Source organism: Indicator indicator, chromosome 12, assembly GCF_027791375.1.
Source record: "Indicator indicator isolate 239-I01 chromosome 12, UM_Iind_1.1, whole genome shotgun sequence".
In the NCBI taxonomy this organism is placed as follows: Eukaryota; Metazoa; Chordata; class Aves; order Piciformes; family Indicatoridae; genus Indicator; species Indicator indicator.
Window position 1 is genome coordinate 20931293 of NC_072021.1, and position 12731 is coordinate 20944023.

Below are 12731 nucleotides of genomic sequence, written 5' to 3' on the forward strand. Positions count from 1 at the left end.
TTTGTTATTACAAGAAGTTATCAGTATACAGATGCTCATGCTCTTCTTTCAAATAATATGATCAGGTTTTCTGCACAAAAATGCCAAATCATGAAATTTGTGTTCTAGAGACAGAACCCCCAAACTTTGGGTTGCAGGGGGAAAGGGGAACAGGGACAGAGCAGAAACAAGGCACAAAGTAAACAGAACAAACACAAACAAAAAGCGCAACCAAAATCAAACAAAACAAAAACCAACTTCAACAAACCATACTCAGGAAAAAAAAAAGGGGGGGGGGGGGGGGGGTCGGGGGGTCGGTGGTGTGGAGAACAAAAAAAAAACCCAAAGCAACCCCAAACAAACAAAAATCCACCAAAGAAAACCTCCACACTCCGCAAACTGGAAGACATTATGTCTCTGGTGTACTTCACACCAACTATCTGCAAATTTTTGTAGCTACTGATCACCAAGTAGGTATCCTGAGTACCATTTCATTTATGTAAAATAATCTGTTTTAAGTAATGCCAGATTACTTTTACTGAGGTAAGAAACATCTGTCAGAAATTAGGACTGTTGAACAGGAACATTCATTCTTATTGTCCAAGATGCATATGCTGACTGATAATATCTGCATAATACTTACTGCATAAGCAATGCTGCTAACAGAATTGTCAAAAGCATTTATTGAAAAATTAATGCATCAGTCAACACTGACAAAATGTAGCAGCACTGGCCATTTTCCTAAAATACACATTCTAACAAAAAAAAACCCCTCAGACTACCCCAATAACAGGCAGGCCAAGGCTCTAGGTGAAGAAATGGCATTTCACCTCCAAGGAAATTCAAATCAAGGCTTTTCTACTGTGACTATGAATTTGGTTGCTCAATTTCAGCCTGGTTTTAAAGATCACTGAATATCAGCATCAGCTTTTTGAAAGCAAGGGGGAAAACAAAAACAAGTCAGAAGCTTTTGAATTGTATCAAGGCATTTAGCTTTTGTTTTAATTTCGCCTGCAGGGCTGATCCTGCCTCCTAGTGAAGTCAACTGCAAACACCACAAAGCTTTATGCAATACAGGGTTAAACAACAGTTTTGTACAAGTGGAAGGCACATAAAAGGTTGTATAATTTTTTTCCACTTATCCAAACAAAAATAAAGATCTAAAATGCCTGTCAGATGAACTGGCAAAGCTTGGTTTCCTCTAGGGTTACTTCTAGAGACTGAGCTCCTGTGGGGTGTCTTGGAAGTCTAATCAGCAGACAGCTGACTAAAGTTTCTCCCTCAGCGAATGGCATCATTAGGATCTTTCCACTATTCAACCAATTATTTTCACATCAGTTAATATCTCTATTCAACGAATTTAGATCAAACTGGCTGGTAAGTTCAAGCACTGTTGGGAAGGCAAACAGAACAGAGCAAAACAGAGAACACTTGCCTGAGTTTCACTGCCCTGAGACACCAAACTAAGCTCACTATTCAAAAATTGCATTCATTTTGCTACAAAGAATAAGAGCTCCTAAACCCTTAGGAGAGGTGGAGGATTTTTTTGGTAAGGCCACAAATGCTGTTTACTGAGACAACTGCAGAACTGTAAAGCTCAGAGTGCATGATGGCTGGTCTAAAGCAAAACATGGTTATTGCTCATGTCAATCTTCTGCATCCCAATTCGCTTGCTTTTCCATGTTTGTATCCAGAATTCTGCAAGCATGCTCTCCAAATACTGAAATTGCACTGTAACCTTCATTAATCTTCTCTCAAGTTTGTTCATGAAGTTGGTTTTGAGTTTTTGTGGGTTTTTTTGGTGGTTGTTTGGTTTATGGGGGGCTTGATTGGTGTTTTGTTTTGGTTTGGTTTTTTTAATTACTATAATTATTTTGTATGCATGTGCATAATATTTGAGTTGAAAAGATTACTTGTCCTAAATTTCCCTTTACCCAGAGTCAAACAAACATCTTTTAATTTGTTCACAGGAACTATTGACAAATAGTGCATCACCATGACACCAAACCCGGAATTGTGGCTGCTGACATTTACTTTACAGTAAGCTCAAGCTTGCTAAGGCTGTCTTAGAAGGCAGCCTTGGATTACCTGGTCTCTAAATACATTATTCCTTGCCTGTTGGCAACCTCCTGCTCCTCCACTCCAGCCACATCTTCTCCAGCATAGAGTCTTCTCTTGAACACCCTTTGCCAAAGGGCTCAACAGAGAAAAGGATGACAGGTTTCCATGGACTCACAGTAACTCTGAAGACCAAGAAGCTTAGTTACCATTATACGGCCACCAGAGATGTTCTTTCTTATTTAACTATGAGATTCTGACAGATAAAACTGAGTAACAACTGACATTTTACTTTTGAGTGTCAAAATCCAAGCCCAGTCCTCCAGACAGAATTCAGCACAACTGAGATGCAACATCATCTCCATGAATGTGACTCTGCAATATGGACAAATTAATTCCATGATCAGATTAGATTAGGTCATTTTCTCCTGAAGAAGAAAGGTAAAAAATACTTATTTCTAAAGTCCTAGAGAATAAAAATTAAAATAATTTTTAAAAGAGAACGCAAAGCAAACAACTAACATCCACTGCCTATAAAGCTAAGTGGTCTTTTGTCAAGTTAAAAATTTGGATTTGTGAATTTAGTTTTCATTTTAACTTCTCATGGCATATGCATGAATATTTCTTGCTCAGAGAACTCTTGAGATCTGAATGAGTATGACAGAGTGATGTTCAAACTTCCTGGCTTCATTCTGGGACAGTCAATAGTCAGGAAGAGAAGAAAATGCACTGCAAGGTCATAGTATCACAGTGTATCAGAAGTTGGAATGGACCTCAAGAGATCATCAGGTCCAACCACCCTTGCCAGAGCAGCATCACTTAGGGTAGTCTGTACAGGAACACATCCAGGTGGGTTTTGAAAGCCTCCAGCGAAGGAGACTCCACAACCTCCTTTGGGAGCCTGATCCAGTGCTCCATCACCCTCACTGTAAAGAACTACAGTGCATAAACTGACCAGAAGATGATGCTGGTATCCCAACATAAATTAATTCTAGAATATGAACTGCTTTTCATCACTGCCTAAGACATTCTGGCATGTCGTCTTCATCCATTTGGTGAGCTTTATAGTAGAACACATCTAAGATATTTTCTGAGAAGTCCAACTTTACAGCAGCACTATCACTTTCTGGGCCATGGTCACCTTATTAGCCTCACTGTCCTCCACCTTTTAAAACAGTAGTTGACAGAATTTACAGCTTTTATTTTTAAATCTCAACTGGTTTTGAGGTGGGGAAAAGAAACTGAGCAGGAAATGTAGTATTAATGAAGTTTCCCATACTTCCCCTTCCCAAAGGTTCCTCTGATGTTAAGCAGCAAAGACAACAGCACACAGCCCTCTAGCCCATGCTGTTAAGACAACAAATGGTAGAAGGATCACTAAATTAACTTTTTAATTATTATTTAATAAAGACTAGCCATTTTTTAAACCCATATGGGTTGTATCAATTTTCAGGCATGAAAGTTGTAGCAGATTTTCTTGTGGGTGGACTAACCCACTCACATTCTCCTACTTCCATTTACTTTTTGAAGGCTTACTGCAGAGAACTATAAAGTCAGCATCATGAAAGCTAAAGATGGTTTTAAATTACTCCTTCCCTAGGGCACTGATTCTTCTGCCTCTTCATGTTCCAGGCTAATCGAAAAAAAAAACAAACAACAAAACTACTGCTATCCTCAAGGCATCTTTGAGAAGTTCCTTCACAACTCCAGTGCTTAAAAGAAACATCTGCATCATGGAAACCTGGGAAACTACGACAGAAGTGAACTCTGCATATCCTGCTCCTCCCTTTACTCTACAATAATCTTGATGCTTTTGCTCACTGCTATTCAGTTTGCACTGCTTCTCTTCAACCTTTTCACATGGGGAGAAAGAGGAGTGAGATGAAGCTATCCAGAATGGTCACCAGAACCTTTCTTGACTTTATAAAAGTTACTCTGTTTATGGGGAAAACTTTCTATTTATGAGGTAAACACAGTAGAAAGTATCTGAAGGGGGAGGACCCCACCTCTTTGATGCTGTTTGAAGGAAATTCATTCTGTGAAAGGGATCCATGAGTGGATGAGCTGACCTTACAGACATCTCTTAAAACCCCCCTTCATTAATTCCATGGTAACCTAGAAATAATAGTCACATCTTCTAAGAGGGATTTAGGAAAATGAAGTTGTTTATCAGTCAGCAAGTCTGATCAGCACCTGTTAATATTGGGGCTGCTTTCCCTCTCATCTAATAAGCAATCAGACAAAAGGAAGTAATAAAGTTGTGCAGCCACTGAGGGTGCAACTAATTTATTGAAAATGGCACAGTATGGACATGTCTCCCTTGTCCTGCTTCTCCCCCATATGGTAAAGTCAGAACAACACCTTATGAAAAAAGTTTGTGCTAAACCAGCATTTACAAGTAAGGGCTGTACCTTATTTATGTATTACTGCACCTCAAAAGGAAGTATGTAATTTACGAAGACTCAGAGCATCACATAAAAACACGAATGTAACACTAGCAATTCCTCAGACTTCCAAATTCTTACCTGCAATTACAAACTGAGTAAAAAAAACAATCCATGGGCTCTCAATAAGGCAATGATACTCTGTTTATATTTACAAACACACTGGTGGAACAGTTAATATCATATATCTTAATGAATGGTAAGCATAGTATAAATCCCCTATGTATAAACAAATACAGGCCAAGACAAATAGCTATCTACATTTAAAGTTCCAGTGTTACACAACAAAGCAGCAAGATTGTGTTGACACCCTTCAAATCTAAGAAAACAGGAAATTAATTTTACATAATATCTTTTTGAAGTTTTATAACAAACATTAAGATTACTTTATTAACCAAGCAAATTCTATGGCTAGCCTATCAAGTGAAGACAAGTGTATTTAAAACATAAAATAGTGTTTAATATTCACAAATTCCCTCCAAATAGTGTAATTAGGATTCAGAACTATTCCATGAGATGCCAGCAAACAGTTTGATGTCTTGTCTAGGAGAACCTGTGGTAGAACCCAGGTGCAATTGAGCCTCTAAATGACAGAAAAGTCAGTTTCTATTCACTTAAATCAATCTCTCTTGATTTTATACCAGGAAAGGCCATTCTCCTGAAAAGAGCTTTCACCTATATCCTGCTTCATGAGAACAGCAATAAACTTTCAAGGAGTAGTTCTTCAGGCAGTCATTTTATGCTCTGCTATGGGCAATCAAAGGTCATCTTTAGCTAACACAAAGCCTCTTATTCCATGCAAAATCCACCACCTTAAACAGCTTCATTTGTTCCTCCAATTACAGAAGACAGCTTGTTGCCAGCACAGTTCTGTGGAGCATGTTATGTTTACCCACAGAAATGCCTGCAGAGTGGTATCAAAGTGCTCAGAAAACACAAGAACCTGCTACCTAGTTTTAAAAAGGCTTCCAGGAGCTCAATACCAAATAGAGCTCAAGTTAGTTTAGCCAACCAGCTGTGAAAGTAGATGAAACTCAGTATTTCTAAGACAGCAAATAGCCCCAGTCTGTGTCCTTTTACAAAACAAATTTATGAGCACATCATTATGACCTCTTTTCTCTAGCTCTATATTCAACTGAACTACACTAAACTTTATCTGCTGACTCGAGAACAGCTTCAGTAGTGTTTTGATAAAGCTGAAAACACATTCAAGAATGTTATTATTAAAAATGAACTAGGCAGGACACCAAGATCTACAAGACCCACTGATACAGCTGGAGAAAAGGTAACTTTATAGGCATAGCCCTTCCCATCCAGGAGAAGGGATATTAAATCAGCATGTATGTCTTCATACGGTAGCCCATCTGATGGCAGTACTTGTGTGGTACTGAGCTTCTGAGCACTACTTCCAAAAAACCTGTGGCACTGGTATCCACAATTTCCATTGAAGCACTTCAATTAAGACATAGTACTAAGCTTTCAAAGGACCAAGAAACTGGCACCAAATTAAAAAAAAACCTAAAATTTAAAAAAAAAAGAATCAGTGACTGCAGTGAATACTGTAAGGCTCATCCTGCCACCAAGACATGGAAGACAAAGTCCAGTGAACTTGAACTTGTAGTAGAGAAGTTCAAGTACCCTGAAATGAAAGCATACTAAGAATCTTTTTAATTGCAGAAGAAACTGTGAAATTGCCATCTTAGCAGATTAAGATCTTCAGGGAACACTTTCAGTTCAGTCAATTCTCTCTCAGGATAGAACAACAGATTTCCTTTTCTCTCCTCAAGTTTTGAAGGGCACAGGTAATTAAACAAAGCCTGATCACTGTCCATCATACTTCTAATTAAAACCCTTCTTCAAAACATTCTATGTAACTCAATAGCCACCCTGAGCCCATGGAATTTTGCTCTACTAAGACCATTTTGCTGGAGCTGGTTGTAAAGTGTCTGCAGGATCTGCAAAAAACCCCACCATGACCATGTGATCTCACACCTTGGCCCAGCCAGCCTTCACAGATTGAGTTAAAAAGCAGGTAAATCTGAATCACAACATGAAGTCAATGAATCCTGGAAATATTCTACATTATGCTTTTCAGAGTTACCACCCACTGCTGTGAAAAAAAAGAAAACTAAATAAATCAAACCATATGAAACCATTCCAGCAAGTAACATGAATAGAGACTAACCAGAAACTTAAAAGTTTTACAGATGTTTAAGGGGTCATTACCAAATGAAGAAAAAAATGCGAAAAAGTCTTTGTGCAAAAGAGTTTCTTTGCATTCATCTCAAGCATAATTCCAGCTCACCAATGGAAGCACAGGCATTTAACATCCCACTTCTGTCATTCTGACCCCATGTTAGAATAAAGACTTGAAGAAAAATATGCTTACGACAAGAATATTTTGTTGTTATGTTGTTTGTGAGTGGTTGGTTAGGTTTTGGCGAGGAGGCGGGGCTGGGTGTTATCTGTTTGGTTTTGGTTTTAAACTTTGACCCTTCCATGTGAAATCCTGAAGAACATCAGCTTACAGCTGATGAAACTGCTGCATTTGTTCATATTCAAATTATTGATCTCCACGGAAAAATTCTGCAGGAAACGTCACAGCTATCAAACTGTTTAGATATTGTCTTAATTATGTTCTCCACCTTCTGAAAATAAGAAAGGGAAGATAGGGAAGAAGTTAATGGTATAGTATCTATATTTTTTTCTTACTACTTCTTTTTCCAGTCTTCTGCTGAGCAAAAAAACCTTACACAAATAAATAGTTAATAACTACACAAGCACAGCAGTAGAGCTGTACATTAAGAGCTATCATAGGTGTAGAAATATCCTAAAGGAAAGCTCATATAGCCCTTTATTTATGGTAACTTCATGCATAACTTACAATGAAGCAGTTGACAAAGTCCAATTATACAATGTTTTTCTTCTTGGTTCATTGTAGCCTGTGATGTTCCTCTTCAAACAAGCTGATGTGTATTTTGGGAGAAGATCCCAAGCCACTCCCAACCCAAATCTCACAGAATAAATAAAAGATTAGTAAGAATACCAATTTCTAAAGGAAAAAGAAGAAAGAAGAAACTCTAAAGTACCTAAATTTCTGAGAGGTGTTTAATATGTCTCATCTCAACAATATTACATAGCTCACTGAAAAAACGTGAACCTTTTGCTTAAACAATGCTGCTGCTACTCATCTGTGTGGACATGAACTACAAAATGCAAATTCGAGAGCAGGGAAAAGGGTAGTGTTAAAAGTACAGCAAATGTAAGCACAACAGGACTGAAGCCAGATTTCATGTCGAGATCTTAGTTATCCCTAGAGTATCCGACACACAACACCCACCCACCCCGATACCTAACAACAGCTTACCAAGTATAAATATATGACTTTTCTGAGTATCAGAATTCAATGGTAAAATGCATTTTGAGACGTAGGTGATTATTAAAAATAGCCCACAAAATATTAAAATAGGAAGATTTAACACACAAATAGGAAGTGAAGCTTCCTCAAAACGATGCTTAAGTTTCGTCAGCAATAGTAATAGAAGTCTTGTGATACAATATTTTGAAACCTAGAAATAGCACTTAGCTTGCTGGTAGTGAAAAGAATTGAAGTTTCAATTGAAGTAAGGCATATTTGCACGAAAAGAAGAAAACCCTTCTCACACCTTCTGAACCCTAAGGTTCAGAATAAATAAAAGATTAGTAAGAATACCAATTTCTCAAAGAGAAAGAAGAAACTCTAAAGTACCTAAATTTTGGAGAGGTGTTTAATATGTCTCGTTATCTCAACAAAATTACATAGCTCACTGAAAAAATGTGAATCCTAAGGTTCAGAAGGGCATGCATATAGCTATTCTAACTTGATAGCACTAACATCTAATAAATTGAGAAGCTTCTAGTTCCATACTATTTTATTTGTAAGAGTATCTCAATTTAAGCATAAATGAAAAAAATACAACAAAAACCGTTACAAAATATATGGAAATTAAGATTAGTGTTGGATAAAATCAGAAATCTTAATAAAATCTGTCAAAAAAATTCCTAGAAGAAAGAAAATTCCTGATTTTTCAAAGGGATTACTGAAAATGCTTCCAGTGAAAAAGACTGCACAGGTTTCCTTGTGTGATCCATTAAGCACCACGTCAGGCATTCTGACATGACAGGAATTGTTTATTTGTCTTAATGCACATTGTATTTAGTTCTTATTTAAAATGCAAGTGAGAAATCAAAAAGACGCTATTTTATACTTGATTTTTGACTATGCAGTTGGTTTTTTTTCCCCCTTTGAGCAGGAACATTACCAACAGTTCTCTCCTCATGTTGTTGAGTTCGTCCACAGCCGCATGAATAATCACCACATAATTTATGACCCTCTCTAATACATGTGAACGTTTATTTTAAGAGTTCTGCATATCCTCAGTTCTGCCAGGTTCTTGCTACCTTAACTTCATTTGGCAATTCCTCAATTGAGTTTTAGTTTTCTGGATTTTAACATCATAAAAACAATCCATGCCATTGTTTTTTTCCTTACTCTAGTCTGAAAAGCTATGTGGCATTTCAGGTTCCTGCACTTAAGTGCATCACACAGGCAGGTGCAGACTTAGGGTAAGGAAGATCTAATTACACAGCACAGCATCAAACACCCCAGGTTATTTTGGGCAGTTTGCCTCTGTGGAAGGGGCCAGAAGATAAACCAGGTTTAATTACATTAAGGCCTTACATTAAGGCAGCCACACACACTAACTAAAGACTGAATGAGGACATGTTTTTAATTCAGAAAGATAAACTTCCTTAAGGTGTGCTGAAATAGTGTCATTTTTTTTCCCCTTTTCAGGGTGTGGGGGTGCACTAAATGAGCACTAGGAAACAAAACTATTTTAGTATTTTAAGGTAACAGAACATGTGTATGGATGGTGCTTACTTTAGATGTATGCTATCCATCAAAAAACGAACACAAAACCATAAGACATCAAATATGCAGCATGTCTAGAATCAAGTTACACAAAGGATACTAATTTCCTATTAATTTTTTGATACCTTATGCAGGAAGATTTCACTTAACTGGTCAGATGTTCTCTGAAGGAAAAAACGAACATCTTCACCCAAGATTCCATTCTGGAAGAAGGTTTTGTTCCCTCTTTAACCAAAAGCCCACTATTTGTCTTTATTCTCTTCTACTTATCTGATATAGTTCTTTGGTATCACTGGTTTGCTTCCTTACTATTCCTTCATTCTGGTAATTAATAAGCATTTGCACTATAGGATCAAAAACAAAAGACCAAGTCTTCTTGAAAAGTCATCTACATCACACAGATGCTATACATGTTTTAACTTCAGAGGAGGACAGTATGTGAAAGAAATTGGTTTTAATCCCAGCAGTGTCAACAAAGTTAGTGTTTACTGAAGGAAGATAGCTTTTCATTCCTTCAGAAATATCATGAATATGTTCATGTTCCAAGATAACTTCACAGATAGACAGCAGCACTGTGTTTTCTATCCAGCTTTGAAACTAAAATGTTTTAGCAAGTTGCCCTCCAAACCCCTACCTGTCCGCATTGCAAAAATTCTCTATGCTCATATCCATGGCCTCAATTACAAGGTAGTAAAGCACCAAGTTATGCATAGACTTCAAAGCAGTCATACTGATTTATGCAGGATAACTCTCCTGAGTAAATGAGTTAAGTAATGACCTAATCAGCTAATGTGTTCAGTAGCACACCAACAATCCTTCTTTACCTGAAGATTTTGCTACAAAATCAAAATGAAAAGGCAGTGGTTCTGATGATCTTAGCACACCACTGACTGCAACAAATTTACAAGTAATATAACCTCAAACAAGATGCTACAATAAAGGCCATTTTAAGTAGTCTCTTTTATACTGCAAAGCCTTCAAACATTGCAGAAGACCTCCTCCCATTAGGATGCAAATTTAGAGTACTAAAGCCAGGTGGCAAAAGTGAGAGCATTTCTAGTGACACCGCTAAAAGTGGAACTGAGAAAAAGACATGAAGCTCCACAAAACTTGAAATGAGAAAATACTGTTATTTAACTGAAAATACAAGTTTTGATGATTAAACCTTCCCATCTGAACGTAGAACCTCATCTTTATTAAAATGCATCACATATTTTTTTCCAGGCTATTTCTCCAATTTGTCAAATTTCTCCTGAATTTTAATCCCATTATCCAATGTGCTCATAACTCTTTGTCGTGGTGTTCCTGACAGATCTAACAGGCCCATGAAGTTGATCATTCCTGTAAATACTGTAATACTACAGGACAAGTCAGACCTTGGTGAGGCTCCATTTGACTCGTTCACTTCTGACAGCATTTTAAGCATTATTTTTATAACAGGTTTACTTAGTTTAGTTATGAGTGGATACTGTCAAATCCATACTATAGTCAAGCCATTCTGTATAGTTTTCTACCCTTTATAAAGGCCTCTTACCATCCCAAGGAAAAAAGTTACCATTTAAAATACTGGGCAAATTTTTGCCCTCTATCAGTACTTCTATTTCAACTACACAGCTGGAAAGTACAATTAAGGAGACTTCCATACACATACTCAAATTGAAAATAACCTCACTGGGACTCAACCACACAGCATCAGACAAACTCTTCTAATTCCCAAATGGAACCTCACAAGTGGTTTCATCACATATCCTTGATTCAGAAGTTCCAGAAAAATAAACAGCCTGACCTAAACACCAGGCATGTATTTTCCAATGTTTTCCACAAGTGCTTGCCTTTCTGACAATCACTCTCAAAATTCAAAATCATTCTAATGATGTCTTCCTTACAATAAAGCTTCTTCCACATTTCAAGTTCTCTTTACTGCTTCAAGCAAACATTTTAATTGCAGAACAGTCACTCTAAAGTTCTTTTGGAAAAACAACAGATCAGCTATCAAGCTTTTAATTGCAATTATAATTTGATTCCAATGGGAAAGCACAAATACTTCTGAAATAGATTCATACTAAACAGTGTTATACTTTAGATACTTAGTGGCACAAAAATGTTTTTTGAACAGACATGAAGCACATCTCAGTAAGGAGGAATCAAATAATGGATACATAAGCAAAACCACCAATGCAGAGTAAGAACAACAGGCAGCTGACCTGATGACACATCTATCCCCCTGTTCAACCACAAGTTAAAGTGCACTGCAGTTAGAATACATTATAAATGGTGAATAGATGGACAAAATGCAAGGGAACAGAGGACATCCTGAGCTCTTCATCACACTGAGTCCACAGCACAAGTGAATTATAACACTTAAGACTTGGTTAAAGACTTGGTCTATCAAATGATAAACAATAAATGCTACTTATTAAAATCACATCATTGGTGTTGGTTTTTATTGTTGGGGTGGGTTGTTTTTCAGTGGGACTGTTCATTGCTGTTTTGGAATGGTTTTTCTTTAATTTTTAAACCTCACTGCAGAGAGGTATTTCCAGTTCCAGCACAAGTCACCTGTGACCCCAGCTGAGTGAACATGTCCTTCACCCTCCCCACTACCACCTGGGGTGCCTTCCTTACCCATAAAGCAGCCATCCACATTTGCCTGCACACTGTCCCTTTGATTCACCACTAATACTATTTGTGGCTCCTAATCTGTTCTGATGACAGCTGTATCACATGCTGTGCTGAGTCCTTTTAAGTATTAACTATATCACATGCATACTTAACAACTGCATATAAATACCTCTGTTACCTCCTCCCCTTGCCAAAACGCACATTTCAAATGTAAATAAATATTAATAAATCCATACCTCAACAGCTTTTGTTTTGACCTCAGATACCCACATGACTAAGTACCATGACAGTGCCAGTAAGAACTAATATTCTGGTTACATAAAAGCATGACTATTGCAAGCAAGCCCTTAAAAGCTGCCTGCTGTCACATCAAGACATAAATGAAAGAAGAGAACTTACCTGCTGGCAAGCAAAGTCTTGAAATACCTGTAACAATATAAAAACACATTTAGAAATAGAAGGAAAAATAGCTCTAAAATTGCATTTGCCTAATTAGTTTTTGCAAGGCTGTACTTGTTTAATAAAGCACATTATCTGAAGCCATTTGCTAGCTGCTAGTCATGCCACATGCAAATCAAACGCATTTGCCTTGTCTCACCCTATTCATTAACAAGATTATGTTTTGCTCACCTAACTGAAGGACAAAGATTATATGCTGGGCAATGAGTGTCATCACTACAGCAGGATACAGGTCACTACACACAAATCAAGTGTCA

The 12731-nt window shown here is 37.4% G+C and overlaps 1 protein-coding gene across 1 annotated transcript in view; it reads right to left on the reverse strand.

The window, feature by feature from the left end:
• PTK2 (protein tyrosine kinase 2) overlaps positions 1 to 12427 on the reverse strand; it is a 152024-nt gene extending 139597 nt beyond the window's left edge. Inside the window, exon 1 of the mRNA XM_054385672.1 lies at positions 12415 to 12427. The gene's annotated coding sequence lies outside the window, so the exon portion shown is untranslated. The remainder of the gene's footprint in view (positions 1 to 12414) is intronic.
• Positions 12428 to 12731: the final 304 nt, after the last annotated feature.